Source organism: Oreochromis aureus, linkage group 3 (assembly GCF_013358895.1).
Source record: "Oreochromis aureus strain Israel breed Guangdong linkage group 3, ZZ_aureus, whole genome shotgun sequence".
NCBI classification, from domain to species: domain Eukaryota; kingdom Metazoa; phylum Chordata; class Actinopteri; order Cichliformes; family Cichlidae; genus Oreochromis; species Oreochromis aureus.
The window spans coordinates 102,967,774-102,985,075 of record NC_052944.1 but is presented as its reverse complement, the minus strand read 5'-3'; the positions used below and the strand labels follow the sequence as shown (position 1 = coordinate 102,985,075).

The 17,302-nt window shown below is 40.6% G+C and overlaps 1 pseudogene; it reads right to left on the bottom strand.

Moving 5' to 3' along the window:
* Positions 1–5,818: 5,818 nt before the first annotated feature.
* The window catches only part of LOC120434883, a 145,297-nt pseudogene continuing 133,813 nt past the window's right edge, over positions 5,819–17,302 (bottom strand).

Sequence of the window (17,302 nt, the reverse complement as noted above, 5' to 3'; positions counted from 1 at the left end):
TTTTGTACTCTGTATCGGCAAGTACTCAGATCCAAGTATCGGTATCGGATCGGTTTGAAAAAATTGGTATCGTTGCATCCCTAATGCCAACCCTCCCGATTTTTCTGGGAGAATCCCAAATTTCAGTGCCCCTCACAAAAATCTCCCGGAGCCACCATTCTCCCAAAATTGAGCGTCTCGTGTTCAGTCGGGGTTTGTGCCTAGATAAACCCAACAGCCAGTATATTCTAATCAGTGCATTTTAAGCATTCACTGAACCTACAGTATCTACACCTGTGTGGCAAATGTGTGGTAAAGATTCAGATAATAAAATGTAATTATTAATACAATATACATCATGAAAAACAAAATCCGAAATTGATTCAGTTTAGTACTTTTATCTGTATACTCTGATTGTAAAGGCCTTAAATTCTGTGATATATACTGTAAATGATTTTCACAGAGGTCTTAAAATGCTTAAAAACATGTGAAAATATAAAACAACCAGTGTATAAAAGGCTTGGGGTGTTTTATATACTGGTTGTTTATATTTTGAGTGGTGAGAATAAAGTGCCTCAAACCAAACCTCAAGCCCCTTCTTCTTTCATACAATTTGGCCTTAAGTGGTGTTGTGGCCGACACACCAGGGTGACTGTAGTGCTCAAAGACTGAATCAGTGCCACAAGACACAAGACACTTCACCCATCGCCTACTGGTGGTGGTCAGAGGGCCCGGTGGTGCCAGTGTCCGGCAGCCTCGCCTCTGTCACTACGTCAGGGTGGCTGTGGCCACAATGTAGCTTGCCATCACACACACATTCACTCACTGGGAAGCCCATCTCCAGTGAGTGAATGTGTGTGTCAACTGGTGAATTACTGAATGTGTAAAGCGTTTTGGGGTCCTTAGGGACTAAGTAAAGCGCTATACAAATACAGGCCATTTACCATTTTCACAACTGAGTACAATTATTAATTTTCATTCCATCACTAACAAGCTGATGCATGATGGCCCAGGACAAATTAAGTCCTTTTTAAATTACTGTTAATCTCCACTGACTGAAGAATTCAAGTCAATTTTCAAAGCTATGGGCTAGTTAATTATGTTTACTGTTGATACTTTTATTTATTGATTCAGAACACAACCATTAGACTAGGCTACGTAGATCCCTTTCTCTTTACTTATGTTAATAAAATGATCAGGGAAGCTACTGCAATTTTGCCTGACAACATTTTTATGACAGTTTGATTTACATATACTTTTATAGTATATAATACTCAATTCTAAAAAACCTCTTTAAAAATCTTTTGATGCATCCGATGTGTTAAGGCAACTGAATTCATGTTTTTGGTGCCAAATGAAATAAAGACAGCACATACATGATTTTATTATTTTCTATGATGTAAACTCACACTGTTACATGGTAGACTCACACAGGCTATGCAATGTCCGCACTCTTTTCTTATGTTTTTGGAGCTATACCTGCTCTGCCTCCACAGACTCCACACAACTAAAGTTGCTGAATTTGACAAATTTATCTTTTTAACTGTCACACCTTTTACAATAATGAGATATTAGGGAATTATAGGTGGATGTCAGTGAAGTTAACAGCAGTCATCAGTACATTTTTTTTAAAAAGTATAACACCGTTCATCTTCTCACCAGCAGATCCCTGTTAGCCCTGTATGTCAGGCCTGCACCGGCTCTCTGTCTAAAGGGTCAGATCCCCTTTAAACATTACCGAGTAGGTTGACAGAAACTAATCTGTGCCAGTGGTGGGGTACTCACTTCGCTAAACACTACCTAGATCTTTGTTCAATTCAATTCAATTTTATTTATATAGCGCCAAATCACAACAAATGTCGCCTCAAGGCGCTTTATATTGTATAGTTTGTGTCTTCTAATCTTCTGTGCTCGCCCTGAGACGCTCAAAGGAAACAAACCAGACTGCTACCTGCAAATTAACTTTATAATCCCCCCCGTCCCGCTGTGATGTTAACATCCAGTCACATGTTATGACATCCAATTAATGCAGTGTCCTAGGGCATAACATGCTGTTCTCTCTTGTACTCTATCTCTCAGATAGTTAGTTTAAGTAGTAGTTTAACCCTCTGGGGTCGACATCACATTGTTGGAAAGGCTGTCAGCTGTGGGAGGGGAGCCCCCTTGTGGTGAGAGAGCACAGTTGCACTACTGAGCACATGTTCCAGTGATCGGAGTTGGAGCTAACACATAGCAAGAGCCACCTGGCAGACTGACTCAGCAGGGGATGTCTACACACGGTGTGAGTCGTGTGCGTCGCTAAAGAACTGTGAGTAGATGTGGAGCCCTGCCTGGAAAGGACAGTTTTAGTCTTTTATGCCAGTTAGACATTTAGTGGATGTAGAAGTGCAATGTGTATTGACCTGTTCGCTATGTGGCTAGTTCATGCTACTAATGCTACTTGTTATGCTTGCTAGCTGTGAGCTAAAGCCATTTGGTGTTTTGTGATATATTGTTGTTGGGTGTATTGGCAATCAATGTCATGTACTGTAAGGGTTTGGGAGTAGTGTATGAAACTTGTGCATGTAAATGTTCATATAGGAATTCCCATTTGTAGTGCTGGTTAAATTCGAAGAAAGCTAATGAATCATAATTCATGACTTAGATGTTTATTACATTCAGTATTCTGTATATGTTCTGTTCACAGACCACACCCACACCCCTCACCACTTTGTAAGCCTGCGGTTGCATTACTGTGTTGCTGTACTGTGCTGTTAAGCTGAGGAATCACAGTAAAGACGGTATAACCTTTAACTGTGCGTCCTGTGTGTTCTGACCGACACCCCAAGGTGAACACCACTGCTATTCAGCCAACGCCTATACAGTTCTGGGTTCAACCCAAACTAACACACATGATCAATTTAAGACGATACAGCCACAAGATGCAGCAACTCAGAGTCTCCATTTCAAATTCGGTCGAAAGTGCTGATGTCATACTATATACCAGTTTTTGGATTATGTCGATGGGCCATGTAAAACCATAGTTATGATAAAAAATACATACAATGTTTTTTTGGGGGGGTTTCTGAACAAAACTGGTGTTTACGGCAGGAAGAATGGTAAAAACAGCATTTTCTACGTGTCACGGGGTGGAAAGGGACAAGTTACCTAGGGTTTTTATTGTGCATGTTTTTCTGTATTTTAATATTTTAATATTGTACAGTGCTTTATTTTTATGAGGTTTATTGCATGTTTTTATGGTATTTATTGGTGACTTGTCAAGGAAAGACTCCGCCCCTGCCTGATCATGAACCTGATCACACCTGAGAGGTCCCAGAGGCCAATAAGAGGGATGTAGGCAGACCACAGAGAATGAGGCTTGAGGGGAGGCTTGAGAGACCGGCAGCAGTGTGGCGGAGTGAATGGTGTCAGGCGGCAGCACTTGCAAGCCTGGAGCGAGGATACGATGCCAGCGAGCAGAGAAGCGGAGGGAGCGGTCCGGCTGCTGGAATAACTGGAGGCCAGATCACGCTACTGCGGGGAATTACAGGCGGCGAGACAGCGCCCTACCTCCCACGGCAAGACCGGCCGGTGCCCATTGGCGTGCTACAGGAAAGCGGCGGGCAGAGTTAAGAGCTCTGCCCATCCGGGTACGCCGGAGCGGAAAACACTCCGGCGTGCCCGGGGACGCCGCCGGGTTTCCCCTTCGGCTGGATTTTTAACTTTTAGTTACTTTAAAAGTCCAGTGGCATCCGCCATGGTATAAATCTTTATGCTTTATTGATTTTTAGTGTTTTTTTTCCTTGGCCAGGGCTGTTTTGATTCCCTTTATATTTTTAACTGTTTTTGTATAATAAATTATACTTTAGTTATACAGTTTTTTTTTTTTAAATCAAGTCTATTCCCTTGCTGCTTTCTGCTCCGTCCATTTTTGGGGAGGGTTGCCCTCCTGTAGTACACCAATGTTAATTCACAATCCCATTACCTCGGTTACATACAAACAGCGCTGGCAAACACTCTCCGCTTGCGAGTGAAAAAAGAAAAAAAATGATATGGCAACATGTGGCATTTGGTTGCTTAGGGAGAAGGGGAAGATTTAGTAGTGGCACCCACGACGGAAAACGGGTGAGCGAAAGAAAGGGAGAGAGCGAGTTTTCATATGTGAGACATTAGTGAAGTTTGGCGTGTTTTGGAGGCTGTAGTTAGTGTGTTGTGTAGTTATTGTTTTGTGTGTCAGTTAGACTGCTGAATTTCACATTTGCTCCAAAAAAGCCATAAAAGGCAGATTCCAGTGTAAATGCTGTCTCCACAGTACTGATACACCTCCTGCTGTCAGACCTGCAGGGCTTAGGCCTGTGGTGTTCTCCTCCGTCTTATACTGAACACAAACTATTTTTTTGGACTGGCACCAATAATTTGACTGCCTCCTCATTTGATGTAGCATACCTGTAGTGTGTAAATAGTTTTAAATGGTTATATAAAAAACGCCTGAGGCGTTGGCTGCATTTTTAGGTAAATGGTACCATATAACTTTGTTTGCAAAATTTGTGCATAATTTTTAGAAATGTAAAATTTCTATTTCTATTTTATGTTATGAAAATGATTAGTTAAACATGTTTGTGGTTTTTACAGGAAAAAACATATTTTTTCTACTCGGATTTTGAATCTTTTCTCTGAATTGTGATCAATTTTGATAAAATAGTATGCCAAAATGGAAAAATTACTCAAATTGCAGACATTTGAGGTTGTGCTGTAAATAATGATACCAAACAGGGCAAGATAAACATATTTTAAAGGTGAAATATAGAGGTAAAATCAAAAGTAGTCAAAAACGGCCAATTATACCCTGTATCCCAGAGGGTTAAACATAATTTCAACATAACAGGTCATATATACACAGACGGACACAAACAGCATCTCAGAGAGAAGTCAGATATTTCATGTTTCATGTTATGTATATATTGTTTTCTAAATTTCTTCTGTGACTGTTATTTTGGTGGAGCAACTGCCTTGATCAACAGCAGCTCCCCCTGGTGTTAAAATTAAGAAGTGCAATACACTCAAGCAAAAGTTGAAGTGCGGGCCATATTCTATTCTATTTATAAAATTACTTGCAGGCCAATTAAAAATGGACCGAGGGCCGGAGTTTGTACACCCCTGCTGTAAACAGACCAAACGTCAGTCAGGAGAACAACTGAGATAATACATCCACAATACAAGGTTAGTCATTAATATACTGCAACAACATGGGAATAGAGCAGCTGTAATAGAATTCAGTATTATTGAATCAATCATACAGAAGTGGAGGAAGCAAGAAGAATGAGTTGAATAAAGTTTGATTTATCTGACTGCTTTCTTTCACTTAATGTGCCCTATAATCCCGTGCATCTTATGGTCCGAAAAATACATATTTGACTTTAAATTGCACACTGCAGTTTAATGTTGCAAAGCACCTCTTTTTAACTTCAGTGGATATTATACATGGTTATGCTAAGGATATGTCAGCCCATTTCTACTGGAAATGCCTTTTGGTTAAACTTTCAGCAAGGAATTTGCATTTGCACTGTTAAATTTTTATATAGCTTTAATGCATATAAAAAACGGCTGATTGTTTAAGTAAAATAAATGGATGGGTTTTTTTGCGCTAGTAAAGTTGTGCAGTTGTATTTTGTCTCGCATCAATTATATTGTCAGTTATATCGTTATCGCAAATTTTCAAAATATATCGTGATAAATATTTTTGGCCATATCGCCCTGCTCTATTAGGGAGTATCATGCCTCTTGCCCTAAGAAGGCCACCCCAACCCTGAAAAGGATAACTGGAAGAGAATGGTTGGACAGAAACTTGAGAGATGCCGAATGTCTTTAATATTTTATACACTAAATAGTATTGGAGGTCCATTATTCAGTCACGATGGGGGGGGAATCACATTAAGACATAAAAATGAAACATTTGCATTCATTTTAATGAGCTCAGACTTGTTGAAAATGCAGAGGAGCTGGTTGTGAACTGAGATTCACTGTGACGCTTTGAGTGGAAAAAGACAGAAAAACAACAGGTGGATCCTGGAATAATGGGAGCTTCCATCTTTAAAGGACTGAAGAGGAAGAAGTTTACAAGGAATCATTTGGAACAGTTTAAAGCATCAACTGACTGAATCTGTGAATCTGAAAATGTGTTTCTGAGTGAAAGAGACAGACATGTACAGACTGAACTATCTGTTCAGCAGTCAGTGTTTCTCTAACAGGAGGCACTCTTTACAGTCTACTCAGCACAGAGACACTGAGGCACCAATATCTAACCAAAATCCAGGATAAAGAGCTTCAGTGAATGAGGTGCTGATGGTGTGGAGGTGGATCAGAGTGTCAGAGGAGACTCTGTAGAAGGACAGAGTGCCAGCAGGACAGTCCACATACACTGCTACTCTGTTACAGACAGAGGAGGAGGAGGAGGAGATGGATGTTCGACTGTAATTGTGACAGACAGAATCAGGACCATCTTTAATGCAGTCCAGACTCCAGGACTGATCATTGTATCCAAAAACACAGTTGTAAGTCTCTCCTTTTCTTCTGATTCCTCTGTAACTCACTGATATATCAACCAGTCCAATCCACTCAACCTCCCAGTAGCAGCGACCAGCCAGAATATTTTCACACAGCAGCTGAGGACGAACATCAAATCTGTCTGGATGATCAGGATATGACTGAACCTCCTTTACATGTGTCACCTTCCTGTTGTTGTCAGACAGTTGGAGGTTTGTGTGTACTGTGTTTGTGTCAATTGTGAGTTGACAGGAATCTGATGGAGAAAACAAAACACAATCCAGCTGCAGTTATTGATCCATCATCTGTTCATTGATTGACACTTTGATGATGACTCCTGACATCAGAGATTTGAATGAGTGATGTGACAGTTTGAAGATGGTTGAATGTGTGCTCCTTTGTTTTCATGAATCACATTAAAAACACACTTACACTTCCTCAGACCTGGTGTCAACCATTGGACTCCAGCAGGCTCCAACCTGAAAGGAGGAGGGGGGTCAGACCAGCACAGTCTCTTTCAGCATGCACACATGGATATTACATGGCTCTCATACACAGACTGTTAGTGTTAGGAAAGAAAATGATTAAATAAAGCTGCTTTTGCTTGATTTTATATACATTGTGCTCATAAAGATGTGGCACTCCATGTAATAATGGTCAAAAGTATTAATTCAGCAATATGATTATATTTAATTATTAAGACTGACATGCAGAAGGGATTTTGCAAACATGCTTAAACATCAAATGTGCAGTTAGAGCCAAGGTGATATTTTTTCTGGGCTAAGGAAGTCCAAAAACAATGTCCCAGACAGAAAATAAAAGAGGCTAAGAATTGCAAGATAATACATGGTTAGGCTTGTAATTTCAACTGCTGAAGCCAATCATTCAAAAGATGTTCCTGTCCTTAAGAAATGAAAATGAACATAACAAAGTGGTGACCCCGAGGTGATTTCTTCTTTTTGGAAGAGGGGAGACATTGGAGCTGGTGGAGTTGCCGTCAAGTGTCAAACTGGAGACAACTGGTTTTGGTTCTGCTCATAGAAAGCCTTCAAAATAAAGGTAAGCAGAGTCTGTTGTTTGTTGGAATCTGCATACCAAAGTAGAAGAGGTAAGCCCTGCCCATATACAAATCAATAGGGATACTGAAAGGAGTTCGAGATAAAAAATTTTTTTTAAAAAATCATTCAAAGCGTTCTGTTTATAAACACTTTTAATTTTTTTAACCTTTTTATTTACCTTTAGCCTTTTGTGTTGTTTATATTGTCTGTTTTGTTACTTAATGTTCTGTTTATTTTTGACTTTCATGTTACTGCTCTTTGTGACTTCCTGTCTACGAAAAGCACTTAATAAATACACTTTACTTATTTATAAATTGGCAAACACATTAGTTAATGGATTTAAGTCTATAGTACTTTGGATAAAACCCATCACTTATGACAATAGGAGAATAGGAAAGTGTTAGATATGCTCTTGGCAGAAAAAGGAGGTTCAGTGTTTGGGTTGGCTTGCTGTATGTATATTCCAAATAATACAGCTCTGGATCTGGGTCAGTTACCAGGGGATTGGAACGATTATGGAAACTGAAAGATGAAATAGTTTTCAGGGATTGAAGATACTCTGGATGAGTGGTTGACTAATACATTTGGAAAAAATAAAGTTATTATATTATCACTTGTTATGGATGTTGTCTAATCCCATGTTTGAGGACTCATATTAACTGATTGATAACAACGGCAGCAAAGGAAGAACATGTTCTACAAAACTATTAGATGCCATTGCTGGTTGGGGTCAGAGATGAATCAGGCAAGCAAGAGGGTTCAGGTGAGGAGGATTCAGGACTCGAGTCGAGAGATAAGTTGAAGCCCCTCGTTGCTCATATGTTGCTTAGGATTTCATTATTAAAAGAAACACTAAATCGTTTTTAGAAGATAAAATATCTGTGTTCGTTTGATGCATCTTTCTGAGGGGAAAGGCCGATGGTCTGTAAGACCCAGTAACTACATGAAGAAGGCCAACAGCTGATTTAGCACTGACTTGACCGCAAGAATAAAATTTTGTTTAATTTTATATACACATTGCTGTTGTGCTCATAAAGAACTGGCACTCCATGTAATAGGGGTCAAAAGCATCAATTCACTGTATTGCCCTCTTACAGGGCCGTCCTTTTTGTGAAGCAGACCTCTAGTTCACATTGAGGTCCAGCACACTGTAACTTGTAACTTCAACTGCTGAAGCGAATAAAATCTTTTAAAAGATAGTCGTTCTCCTGTACTTCCTTAGGAAGAAAAACAAACACAACCTTCTGCTTCTGGTCGAGTGAACGCTGGCGCGCTTGGCTGCCGCTGCTCACAGGTTATTATTATTATCTACTATTACTATTTTTATTATATTTTTATTATATTTTTTCAGTGGGGATAGGTTAATTGGTTAATCCAAATTGCCACTAGGTGTGAATGTATGAGTGAATGTGAGTGCGAATGGTTGTCTGTCCCTGTGTGTTGGCCCTGCGACAGACTGGCGACCTGTCCAGGGTGTACCCCGCCTCTCGCCCTATGACAGCTGGGATTGGCTCCAGCGCCCCTCGCGACCCTGAAAAGGATAAGCGGAAGCAAATGGATGGATGGATGATGGATGGTTAATATTTTTTCAGTTGCTGATGACAGTTTTAATCAAGTATCTAAGGCGCGACCCTGTTTTGACTTGTTTTCGCAATATTTGAGGGCTTCTATTGCTTGCGCTGCAGCTGTCAGCTGGTTGTTCGGTCCCTCTGGTTGTGTTCAGCGCTCGGCCCTGATTAAGATGCGGATCCACAGGGTGTTGGTGTGGCTCGTGTTCACCTGGGTTTTTTTTATCCATCATTCATCACCCGGCGACAGCTCTTCTCCAGTACTCTGCTTCGGATCTTTTGCGGCTTTGTTTTTGCCTGGCTGTCTCTCCACCTGTGGCTCTATACTTCTACCCGGACATCGCCTTCCAGCCCCGCCGCAGGTATATCCACCGAGGGCTTCGGCGGAAGTTCAACATCAGTGACACTAACTCAATATTTTCTATCTGGTCAAAAACTCGTCGTCCTCCCTGCAAGACTGACCGGGCTGTTGACCACAGTGTGCTGGCCCACCTGGCTAGATCAACTAAGCCTACTGTGAGGCACGGTAACTCCAGCATCAAGTTTGGTCTATTAAACATCCGCTCTCTCACTGGTAAGGGACATCTTGTACATGATCTCCTCTGTGATCGTAAGTTGGACTTTCTTTGTTTGACTGAAACATGGCAACAGCCCAATGACTTTGTTTCTCTCAACGACTCCACTCCATCTGAGTTTGTTTACACCTGTCAACCTGGCATCTCGGGGAGGGGCGGAGGTCTCGCGATAATTCCCCGGAGGCACTGGAAAGTGCTCCCTGTCTCTGCCCCTCCCTCCCATTCATTTGAATATACTGCACTACAGCTCCCTGGATCTACCCCCACCATCATATGTACTGTTTATTGGCCACCTAAGCCAAACAAGGAGTTTTTAAATGAATTTTCTGCTCTTTTATGTACTGTAGAAGTTTTGGGCTTCTACAGTACATAAAATTTCCTACCCATTCCAAAGGTCATATCCTGGATTTGGTCTGTTGTTCTGGCATTACCCCAACCCATTGTAAAGCCACATTGTTTCCCCAGTCTGATCATATGTTTATTTCTTTTGATGCAAACATAACCGCTTCCAAAACCTGTATCTCTCGTAATATCACTTTTAGGAAAATTAGTAATATCAACCCAGCTGTTTTTTCATCTGCCGTCTATGACCTTCCATCTATCCACAGCTCAACCCCTCGTGAATTCGTATGCCATTATAATGTCAACCTTCATAACCTTCTTAACATATTTGCTCCCCTTAAACATCGAACTGTCTCATTTTCCCGTTCAGCTCCATGGTTTACCTCCGACCTACGTCACCTTAAAGCTAAAGGACACCAACTCGAACGTCTAACGTACTTACTGTACATAAAGAAATGCACAATGATCATGTTTTGTTCTATAAGTACTGCACTGCCTCAGCCAAATATGCTTACTACTCTGGTTTAATTAGTTCTAGTGAAGGTAACTCCAGGTTCCTCTATTCATTGTTCAGTAAAATTACAAAACCTCCAGACACATTCCCCTCCCAGATGTATTCTGTTGATTTTTGTAACTCTCTTATCTCTTTTTTCACTTGTAAAATCTCAGACATTCACCGTCAACTTAACTCTTTAGGAGCTCCTGACTCTGAAGTAGACTTCCTGGTTACCCCACTGTCTTCCTGTCAGTTATTTTCAAGCTTTACTCTTCCCTCCATAACTGACATATCTAATCTCATTAAAAAATCTAAGTCATCTACCTGTCAACTTGACCTTCTCCCCACTGTGTTAGTTAAAGCCTGTCTTCCCTCGTTAGCACCTCTCATAACCAGCATTATCCATTCCTCCCTGAACACTGGAATTGTTCCTGAAGCACTCAAAAAGGCTTCTGTTATCCCAGTTCTCAAAAAGCCTGGTGCAGACCCCAATAACTTTGATAATCTTCGCCCTATATCAAATCTCCCCTTTATTTCAAAAATTCTTGAAAAAGTTATCTCCGCCCAGCTTCATTTACATCTCAATGACCATAATCTCTATGAACAATTTCAATCTGGTTTCCGCCCCAATCATAGCACAGAAACTGCTCTGTTAAGAATTACCAATGATTCTGGTCTCCTATCCATTCTCATCCTTCTTGATCTTAGTGCGGCGTTTGATACCATTTCTCACAATATTCTCCTGAACCGGTTAGCTTCCATTGGTATTAGTCATACCCCCCTTGCCTGGTTTACCTCCTATCTCTCCGACAGCACTCAGTTTATCCAACTTAAATTCCATTCTTCAACTCTCTTTCCTGTTTCTGCTGGTGTGCCCCAGGGTTCAGTATTGGGGCCTCTTTTATTCATTATTTATATGCTTCCTCTTGGTTATATATTCCGAAAATATAATATAAATTTCCACTGTTATGCCGATGACACCCAGCTCTACCTTTCTTCTAAACCCAATTCATCCCTCCCACCTCCCCTCCCTCTCAGACTGTCTTATTGAGATTAGATCCTGGTTCTCCTCCAATTTCCTCAAACTTAACAGTAATAAAACTGAAGTTTTACTTGTTGGTAGACCATCTATCTTAACCAAATCCCACAGGTTTTCCATTTACATTGAAAGATCTCCCACCCTTCCCTCCCCCCAGGTTAAGAGTTTGGGTGTCATACTTGATAATACTCTTTCATTCCAGTCTCACATTAATTACATAACCCGGTCTGCTTACTTCCATTTACGTAATATTAACCGACTCCGTCCCTTCCTTACCTCTCATGCTGCTGCCATCCTTGTCCATAGTCTTATTACATCTCGTATTGATTACTGTAATTCCCTCCTATTTAGTCTCCCTAAAAGGTCCCTTCATAAACTCCAACGTCTTCAAAATTCTGCAGCTCGGATCATCACCCGTACTCCGTTAAGTGCTCATATTACCCCAGTTCTTCAGCAGCTTCACTGGTTGCCCATAGAAGCCAGGATAAATTTTAAAATCTTACTCCTTACATACAAGTGTATCCATAAATCTGACCCTTCATATTTGTGTCCACTGCTCCATATCACCACTGTTTCCCACCCTCTCAGATCATCATCTGCTATTCATCTTACTGTTCCGTCCTCACACCTTATTACTATGGGGAACAGAGCTTTTAGTCGCTCTGCTCCCCGGCTCTGGAACTCTCTTCCCCCTGCACTAAGAAATATTGACTCCCTCTCCGTATTTAAGACACAGCTCAAAACACATCTGTTTAAACTGGCTTATTCGCTTTAATGCTGATTTTATCTGTTGCCACGCTCTGTTTTGTAATTTTAACTTATTTTATGTATTTTTGACTACTGTTCCTTTTATTAATTGTGTTTTTTGTAAGGTGACCTTGGGTTTCTGAAAGGCGCCCTCAAATAAAATGTATTATTATTATTATTGTTAACATTACACACCGATAAAGAAACAGTCCAACATTTTCACAAATACACTTCAATCCATATGAGGATCAAATTGCTGATGATTTGGACTGATCCTCGGTCTGTCAGTTCTTTCAAGCAGTTGTTGTATTGGTTTTTACATCACTAAACACCTATAACGTTAACACATGACTCCATCATTTTAGTCTTTGAAACAGAGTCTATTCCATTCCTCACATTTACTGCTACTAAAAAATACAACAGGATTTTATTTTTTTGGTTAAAAGCAGGAAAAACTCCTTATTTAGCTAACACGGTGATGCCACATTGAAATTAGGGTGTCATAAAATTATAATATTTTCAGAATTATTGCTTAGTTTTGCATATATAATTGTTCACTATCCTTTACTCAAAAAAAGTTAAAGTATCTATCCTGACAGTTCAGTGTGATTATAAAAAGCTTAAATAAGATAATATACAGACATTTGCTTTTGTTTCATATGTGTTCCTCATTAGAGTTTTGTAAATTCACTTCCTTTGTGATATGTCAAAAGGACACCAGGTTAAATGGAGGATGTGGTACTGGAAATTCAGAGATAGGTTGTACAATTCTTTTAGAAAAAAATATACTAATTAAAGAAGGTATCTATATTATCATATTGTTGCTGAATCTTTGGCAGTAATCTAAATTTGTACTATTAAGCTAAATAGTACAAAAATTGTACAAATGCTCATGAGAGACACACAAATGTGTTTGCATGAGATTCCCACACATGAAAATAAAGCATTTTGTAATGTAATGGAAAATTAAAAAATAGTTGTTATTAATAAGTATTTCAAAATTAACAATGTTAAATGGACAGAGAAAGACATGGGTCTTACAAGGTAGTAACGAGGGAATAAGACATAGGAGGAGAGCACAGCTGGGAGTGATCACACATAATGAGATGTGGAGGAAGGAAAACTGAAAACACAGAGCATGTGATGCATGCCTGTGAAAGTAACACAGTAACCAAGAGACATTCACAAAGATGCAGACTTGACACTGAGACATGGAGACTTGACTGACTGGGGAGACAGAGGGAACATAGAGACAAGGGTGCCCAGACATGAAGCATGGGACACGAGGAAGGCAGAAGTAACAGTAGGCAAGTAACAGAAATCTAAAACCTAGGATCTAAGAATATATCACAAGCAGAAAATATAAAGTGAGTCAAAACCATGAAGAACAACAAATCTAAGAATATAGCTTACACTAAGGAAATGAGTGATTGACAGAGAAAACATCTCAGAATCAGAATATTCTATCATTTCCTGAGGAAATCAAAATTCTTCCTCCTCTATGAGAAATTCTCACCATACCTGAGAGTGTCCAGTTTCCAGCCTGGATCCTTCAGTCCAGCCGACAGCAGCTTCATTCCTGAGTCTCCTGGATGATTGTAGCTCAGGTCCAGCTCTCTCAGATGGGAGGGGTTGGAGCTCAGAGCTGAGGCCAGAGAAGTACAGCCTTCCTCTGTGATCAGACAGCCTGACAGACTGCAGACAGAACAATGGTGTGAACACTTTTTTTATTCCTATGTTTTGTTTTTGAGATTGAAAGCCATGTACCCATTCTGTGAATTCAGTTAATGTTAGCTTTATTTGTATCAGCAGCAATTGAGAACATATAATCAGAATCAGAATATTTTATTGATCCCTAGGGGAAATTATTTTTCGTTACAGTGCTCCATTATAAACAAACATTAACAGAGACAGAGAATACACTAACTAAGAATGAGGTACAATGAGTTTTTTTTATTGTTTTATTTTTTTGCCCATTGTTAATCAGTGGCGCCAGCTTTGCCATTCACAGTGATTAGGGCGTGAGGGTTCTGCAAAGTATCTTTGCTTTGATTGATTGCCCGGATCTTATACTTCCTATTCGTCTGACTGCTCAGAACTTGCCTTATTCTCTGCAGGTGGTTGTACCTTTCCTAGAAGTCTCATTTGTCTGTAGGATTCCAAGGTACTTGTAACTGTTCTCAACGTCTTAAGGTCTTTTTTTTTTCATTTCCTGCAGTTTTTTCTTAATCTACAATTAATTCATAGCAATAAAAGGGAATTGGTACATCACAAGCACAAAATAGCCCTAAATTTTCCAAATGGACCGGTGAATGAATTCACATTTTAAATGAAATCTAAAACATACAAAAACTTGAATATGAAAATAAGTTTACAGTAGTCCAGAGTCTACTCCAATCCAATTTCATGTTTTATGATCAGTCGAAATGGCTGATTCCTGACCTGAGAGATTCCAGTTTACAATGTGGATTTTTCAGTCCTGCAGAGAAAAGCCTCACTCCTGAATCCCGCAGGTCATTATTACTTAGGTCCAGTTCTCTGAGACTGGAAGACTGGAAGTTGAGATCAGAGGACAGATCTTTACAGCTTCTCCCTGTAAGGTTACAGCCATTCAATCTGAAAAGCAATATTTGTGATAAGATTAAATTATTGTAAATACGTAACCTAGAAAACCAAATTCAAGGTTAAGAAAAATACCTAAATCTAATAAAAGATTTTAAATTTTCTTTGTGAAAAAACAATTAAACCTATCTGTCTAAATATACCTGTTGTCATTAAAAGAAGGCACTATTGGTCACTGTCTTGGCCCAAACAAATTTTTCTAAGGGACAGTTAAGTGTCCCTTAGCAAGTTGCAGCTCCACCAGAGGCTTTTGGTGGCGATCAGTAAGCTTCTGGTATGATCACACTTGTTGGAAGAGTTCATTTGAACTGCTCCATTTCCTGGCACAGATGAAAGACCTAGAGTCCCAGTCTTCTAAACTAGATGGTGTTATGGCAGACATAGCAGAGATGAAATAGGAGATAAAAGACTACGCTGAAGGCGAATTATAAACTGAGCTATGATTAGCTAACTAAAGTATGTGTAATTGAAGTAAAGAACAAAATTCCTGGCCTTGAAGATAACATTGTGTGGGAAAAACATGAGGCTAGGAAATCTCCCAGACGAGGCTGCATGCAGCAAGTATTCACAGCAGTTCGGTTTTCTACAATTTGTCATGTTAGAGCCTTATTCCAAAATGAATTAATCATGTCAATCATGCCTTGCTGGCTTAAAAGGCTGTGCTGTTAGTCATCAGGTTGTTGTTGTTGATATGTGTTGGGCTGCAAGCTACAGCCGACGGTGTGTGTACAGCAACCGGAAAAAAGTGTTAAATAAAGCAGAATGCTGAAAAGCATGAAACTGTTGTTGTGTTGTTGTTGCGGCAGACCCAGGACCGGGCCAGCCAGGGAAAAAGCTGGCCCAAAAGGTAGCCGAGCTGGTGGTGTCTTGTTTTGTAAGACACCACCACCATGCCTGGTGGGAAGAACTGCAAGAGCAATCCGAGTGCCGGATGCAGCGGATTGCGAGTCTGGCAGCTTGGATTGGTTCCAGGCTGCCCCTGCCACCACCCACGACCCTCGACTGTGCAGCGCCCGTGCTGGCCTCTAGGGTGAAACCAGCCGGGATACAGTCTCTCAGTGCGCCCATCACCACTCCTTGGGTGAGAGAGGCTGTTGGCCGGCAGAGGCCTGCACCCGTCATGGTTAGGAGGAGGGCTGCGGATCGACCAGCATGTCTTCACGGACCAGCCGGAGGTGGAGGTTGAGGAGGCGTGCAAAGGGCCTCATTAGTAAGTGGTGGAGGTGGAGGTAGAGGCCAAGGCACGCAAGGGTCCTGCTATGCCTGAGGTTACCGTGCCGGCTGGTCTAGCTGTGTCCTCGCCAGAGGTCAGCACGCCAAGTGGCTGCTTGCCAATCCCCTGGGAGCCTCCGCTTAACCCTCTGGGGTCGACGGATGTGTCAATGGAAATTGTACTTAGTGTCAGTATTATCTTTTAATGATATAAGTTTCCATATATGCTTAGAGGTGTATAATCGATTGTGTAGTGATAGGATGTGTGATCTTTAGTAGGCTTTGTGTGCATTCCAGGGTGTTCTGGTATTCAAACCCACATCCTGGGAGCATGGGAGAGGTCATACCTTGTTTTATTGTTTTATGATAGGATAAACGTATCTATGTCTGTTTTAGGCTAAGTGCATTTTGTTTAGATTAACTGCTGGACTTCCAGGCCAGCAGGTTAGGAAGTCGGTTATGGACACACACACACACTCCAATGTAAAGAACAAACACCCACTGATGTATAAATAAAGAACAGGGCAGTGGCACGGCGCGAGTCTCAGAGCCCGCACTTCTGTGCGAGTTCTGTGGCTGCCCTTGCTTGCAAGTAACTAACTGCAGTGTGTGTTTCTCCTCTCTGATTCTCAACTGAAGAAGTGTTTTAGAATAAATCTCCTGACAGGATGCGACGGCGCGTCAAAACCACATGGCCAATTTAAGACGACACAGCTACAAGATGCAGCTGTGAGCAACAGCAGACGTGTGCACTGTGGTCAGGCCAGCATCGAATCCATCCAGGTCACATGGTTTATTAAAATAATCAAATTAGAGCATTTACATTTATGTTAGACTACTTTTATTTAACTGCTTTAGCCCACTTACAATGAAAAAAAAAAAAAAATCTTGTTCATGACCTGTGTAGCATGTTAACACAGGGAGAGAGAGTCCTGTAACTCTGTCTGCAAAATACAGTATATAATAACCAATGTTGGGCAATTAATTATATAGTTACTTCTTTAAAAAAAGTAACTGAGTTATGCAAACAAAGTGTTTTGCAGCTGTTGATCTCTTTTTTAAATAAACATTTCAAACTATTTACAGAACAATCAGCTGTTCTGCATCAAATTTGATGCCACACAAATTATTTGTGTCACTCC